The sequence below is a fragment of the Pituophis catenifer genome, unplaced genomic scaffold (genome assembly GCF_029215685.1).
Source record: "Pituophis catenifer annectens isolate HBS135680 unplaced genomic scaffold, rPitCat1.0.hap2 SCAF_1, whole genome shotgun sequence".
NCBI lineage: Eukaryota > Metazoa > Chordata > Lepidosauria > Squamata > Colubridae > Pituophis > Pituophis catenifer.
In genome coordinates this window covers 221,088,011-221,094,010 of record NW_027256881.1, presented here as the reverse complement: position 1 = coordinate 221,094,010, position 6,000 = coordinate 221,088,011, and positions in this window count along the sequence as shown.

The following is a 6,000-nucleotide window of genomic DNA, read 5'->3' as shown; positions in this document are numbered from 1 at the left end:
GACAGAGGACACCCCTGTCTTGTTCCTTTCTCAATTTTAAAAGCCTCTGTTAAACCTCCATTAACTATGATTTGTGCTGTTTGCTGCTGGTATATCGCTCTAATTGATTGTGTAAAATATTCCCCAAAGTGCATTTTCTCTATTATTTTAAACAAAAATTGCCAGTTCAAACGATCAAATGCCTTCTCTGCATCCAAAAATATAAACGCTGCAGGGACTTGATTATTTTTTTCCAAATATTCCAGTAAGTTTACAATTTGTCTAACATTGTATCTCATTTGTCTACCTTTTATAAACCCTGATTGATCATTGTGAATTATTTGTTGCATAACTGGCATTAATCTATTAGCTAATATTTTAGCAAAAATCTTATAATCAGTATTCAGAAGTGAAATTGGCCTGAAATTCTCCGGTTTAATGGAATTTTGATCCTCCTTTGGAATTAGTGAAACAAAGGCTGTTTTCCAAGAAGGTGGTACTCCTCCTCCTACTTGTATTTTATTAAATAAAATTTTTAGTGGTTCTAACATTTCGGATTGTAAATGTTTATAATAAACAGCTGTTAGTCCATCTGTTCCCGGAGCCTTACCTATTTTTAATTGTTTAATTGCCCCAACAATTTCCTCAGAAGTTATTGGCTGATTCAATCTCTCTCTCTGTTCCAACGTTAATTCAGGAATCTCCATCTTTAAATATCTATCAATATCAGCATCTTGAATTGCATCTTTAGCATATAATTTTGTATAAAACTCCAAAAAAGCCTTTTTTATTAAATTCTGTTGATAAATCTCTTTACCTCTAAATTCTATCTTGTCTATAACACGTGATTTCTGTTTTTTCCTCATCGTGTAAGCCAACCATCTCCCAGGTTTATTAGCATTACAAAATGTGTTATGTCTGGCATATTGTATGCTAGTTGCTACTTGCCCCGCCATTAACATATTAAATTGCTCTCTTAAAATATTAATCATATCTTTTGCCTTTTTATCTCCCGGGTTAGTTATATGCAATTGTTCTTTCTTTTTAATTTCCTCCTCTATCTCTTTCCGTCTATTTTGTTGTTTTAATCTATATTTATTATTCAAAAAGATTAATGTTCCTCTCATATTATTATTATTAATAAATATAATATTATAATCATATTATTAATAAAAAATTCTTTCATTTGTTTTTTAAGCTCACACAAATTATCTTCATATCTGAATAAATTCTCATTTAACCTCCAAGACCTCCTTTCCCCTCTCTCCTGCTCTAGTTCCACCCAAACCGGGCTATGATCAGTTAAAGTTCTTGGACATATCTTCGTACTCTTCACCCTAGAAAAAAGATCGTTTGTAGTTAATATAAAATCAATCCTCGAAAAAGATTGGTGCCTATCTGAAAAAAAAGTAAAATCGCTCTCCAATACGTTCCTTTCTCTCCAAATGTCTCTAAGCTCCATATCCTCCAAAATATCAAAAAAAGATTTAGGCAACTTGGCACGCATGGAGATCTTGGAAAGACTTTTTTTTATCTTTCTGGGTATCTAATACCCCATTCCAATCACCCATTAAAAATAAAGATCTATAGTCCCATTGTAATATTTTGGTATGTAAAAGTTTGTAAAATTTATCTTGTTGTTGATTAGGTGCGTATACTCCAATTACAAGCAGCTTCCCACTCTGTGTTGTTAATTCAATTGCAATATATCTACCTTGAGTGTCAGCCTCAATTAAATTGGCCACTAAGCCTCTTTTAACATATATTACTAGGCCATTTTTCTTTTCTGGTGCTGATGCCACAAAATGTGTACCTAATTTCGAATTTATCAAGTACTTTTGATCTGAGGATTTGATATGCGTTTCTTGCAAACAAATAACATCGTTCTGAAATTGCTTCAAATAGTGAAATATTTTCTTTCTTTTTTGTGGAGAATTTAAACCGTTAACATCCCAAGATAGAAATTTATTTGCCATCTCTGGGCGTTCCAAGCTTTGAGAGCATCAGCTGAACCTCCTCCGCCATTTTAGACTTCGGCCTAGCTCCTCCCACTGCTTGTGTTTTTTGGGCTTGTTGAGTTGGATCTTGAGGCTGTTGTGTCAAATGTTGTTTATAGGTAGCTCTTGTCAGTCGTTGATCTTTTGGCAGCTGTATCATCGTTAATGACTCAAGGGTTGGTGGTGGACCCCCACTCAATAATGGATCTTCTTCCAGAATAGCTCCTCCAGCTAGTGCTTGAGCATAAGTTTGTGGTTGCCCTCCATCTTTCTCTTGTTGAGTAATTTCCAATTGCTTTCTAGCACCCCCTGGTGAGGGTGGCCTTCCAGCCTTTAAAACATTGGCATAAAAATCTTTTGCCTTTCCAACTGTGTTTAAACGATGTCTTTGCCCAGCGTATGTCACTATTATCCCAAATGGGACATCCCATCTGTACTGGAGTTGCTGGTTTCTTAGTTCATTCACCAAAAAGCCAAACTGCTTTCTGTCTCTTAACATTTTAGGAGGGAGCTCTTTCAGGACCACCAGCTCTTGTCCTTCCACTTTAATCTTATTTCTATAAGACACTTGCAAGATGTCATTTCTAAATCTCCTTGTTGTAAAATAGATCACCACATCTCTTGGTAGCTGCTTTTGTTTTGCCAGCCAGGAATTGACCCTGTAAATTTTGTCCATTTGAATTGCCACGTCTTCTGGCCTTTCTGCAATCAGCTCTGCTAAAGCATTGGAGCAAACATCTTTTAAATTTTCACCACTCTTTTCTTTCAAACCTCTCAGCCTCAGGGCAAATTCCATTGATCTGTATTGTAACATAACCATCTCATCATCCACTTTCTCTGTCTGTATCATAACCTCTCCTAGTTTAGTTGCAAGCTCCAAGTTGGCATCATCAATTTCCCGCACTCTCTCCTCAATCTTTAACATGTGAGTAGCCAATCCTGAAACTGCATAAACAATGTCATCTCTTATTTCATCATGTTTTTCCTCCACCACACTTGTAAGTTTCTTTAACTCCTCTGAAAATTCTTTCATCATTTCTGTCTGATTATTCAGGGCACCCATTATAAATTCTTTAAGGTCTTGTGACTATGTATCAGCCGGAAGTTGTTGTTTTTGAGTCACTACAGGGGAACCTTCTCCCCCTTTAGAAGTTGGTGGCTTTAGTTGTTTAGCAGCCATTTTATTTTAAAAAAAGTTTTCCTTTTACAGCCAGAAAATCTTATAAACAGTCTTAGAAAGTATATTTCAAAGTTTTTCCAAAATAAACAATCCTCTCTTCAAACTATACTCAATACCCAGCAGTTTTCTCTTCAGGCAGAGGGCTATTAACAAGCAGTTTCCTTTTAACTTTCACTTTCCCTTCCGCCCATAACAAAGGCTTCCTCACAGCCTCCAGCTCCAGAGAGCTCCGTTTGCAACAATGTATTCACAGAGTTAAGTTCTGTTTCTCTTAAAAAGCTTGCACTCTTGCTTCCGCTCTGTCTGCCTTGTTGGAAATCATTAAAACTCACTGTTTGCCGGCAGAATTGGACGCAGACGTCTTGCTCTGAAGACAGAGGCACCAGCGATCCGGAGCGATGGGAGGGGTGAACTGGGGAGCTCTCACCCTCCGAGTCCCTGGAGTTAATCCAGTGACTTTCGGGGAGCTCTACCCACCCCCTCCGACTCTCCTCTCCTTCTTTGCCCGAAGGAGAGTTTTTTCAAACCGCCGGACAGCTGTTTAGCGCTGTCAGGGCGGTTTTTACAGATCGGGTGGCTGGCGGTCTATGGAGACCGTCCTCGACGTCTGCGGAGCCACCGGAAGTCCCGGAACAACATGGTTTTGAGGGCACAGCGAAATATACGGAGGTTGGAGATCTTACGCATTTCTGGGGGCAGTTCATTCCAAAGGGCAGGGGCTCCCACAGAGAAGGCCCTCCCCCTGGGTGTCACCAGCCGACATAGTTTGGCCGATGGCACCCTGAGGAGACCCTCTCTGTGGGAGTGGACTGGCCGGTGGGAGGCTACTGGTGGCAGAAGACGGTCGCGAAGGTACCCAGGTCCAATGCCATGGAGCGCTTTAAAGGTGGTAACCAACACCTTGAATCGCACCCGGAAGACCACTGGGAGCCAATGCAGCTCGCGCAGGATGGGTGTCACGTGGGCACAACGAGTTGCGCCCATAACCACCCACGCGGCTGCATTCTGGACCAGCTGGAGCCTCCGGGTGCTTTTCAAGGGGAGCCCCATGTAGAGAGCATAATTTTGTATAATTCGACTGACTGTTCCATTAAATTAAAACTCAGCATGAAAACTTTATTGTTCTAAAATGCATATTGTATTTCTCTTATTTCTCTGTATTTCTCTTAAAAAAGACCATGCATATTTGCTGACAGTGATCCAATGGTCCAGCACAGCAGATGACAGGGTAAAGAAACTGTAACAGATTAAAAACAGGCATAGATTGTCCCTTACATTAGATAATTGCACATTGCTTTCCAAAAATTAGGCTTCAACTAATTTGTGTTTGTGTCTATTTCAAGATGTGGCCAAGGACTGATGTGGCATGGACGGGAATTATTTTCCCTTCTCTTCTTTTTCCTTCCCATGCTCATTTAAATCTGAGATCTGTTTTGAGAGCAGGTCTTGTGGTATGTGTGTGTTGTGTGTGTGTGTGTGTGTGTATGGGGGAGTATCAGATATGAGGAACTGTTTTGCTTGGGTGTCAGAGAGATCCCGCTGAATTTCATCTTTTGAATTTGCCTCTAGTCTCGGACTAATGCCATTCCCCACTCTCCCAGTTGTTTCTTTGAATCCCTGACAGATACGTTGAATTTCAATCTCATTGAAGAGCTTTTACTCTGATGAGATAATCTGAAGCACATGATTTACCTTTTAAAAATCCCATTAATTATTCTAAAGACCTTCCTCATGTTCCCAAGCATGCCACACCTCTGTACACAAAGCAGACCTCGCTTTTCTCATCTTCCCTCGTATATCTCTGATCATTTTTATCATCTGTCCCTTGACTGCTCAAACTTTGTTCTGTTATATCTCACATTATACTCTGATAAAGACAGAAGACTCTATTGCAAGACAGCATATGTAAGGAATGCTTTTGTCCTTTTTTTTTTCTTTTTTCATGACCTTTGGATTATTTCTCAGCACTAAAGACTGTCGGTTGAGGAATTCTTGCATCCTGATGAAAAGTCAGTTTTGTTATTAGATCATCGTTTGTATTGTGTGTGAAAGAGAATGTATGCGCATCAGCTGAAGATCTGTAACAACTCACAAGGTTATCAAAATAATGACCTGTAAGGCATAACCCTTCAGTTTAATATTTGCATCCCGATGTCTGATGCAATTAAATTACTTTTGTGAATTGTGTTATGAGGCCCAACCCTCACTTGCCCTTCTGTTCCCATTCCAAGTTTTCTGTGGCATACATTATGAGTAAGTTTGTGTTGGTCTTTGTGGATTAATTTTTTCACACTGGGGTTTCTTACTCAGCTGTTTCTCCCTTCCTTGTGAGGCCAACTTTATTGTACATACAATGTGGTGTAGAAACCAGAGGATTAAGTTGAATTGAGGAGAAAAGAGTTCAAATGCCCTCTTTCACCCAAAAATATTGAATAAAGTTGTTCTAATCAACATCTCTGGCCCTAGTCAGAGAGTAATTGTCAGAGGACAATTGTGAAGTCAAAAGAAGTTTTCATGGAATAATGATTAAAGAAAAATATTATAAATAATTTACTTTTCTGGGGTACAAGTCTTAGATGATATAACTACAGATGTGATGTGTTTCAGGTGTCCACGGTGTAATCACGATTGGTTCTTTCTCACAGGGAGATAATGAATATGATGAGACGACATGCCTTTTTTGTTTTCAGAGATGCTATTGGAGAAGAAAAGATAAGGACATAGGTGGCTGTTGGATTTTATAGCAGCTGCAGAATGCCTAGATTATTTCATACAAATATCTTTGCATAATACTTCCAATCAGGAAGCAAGATTTCTCTGGAGAAAGTGTCTCACTGATTTCAG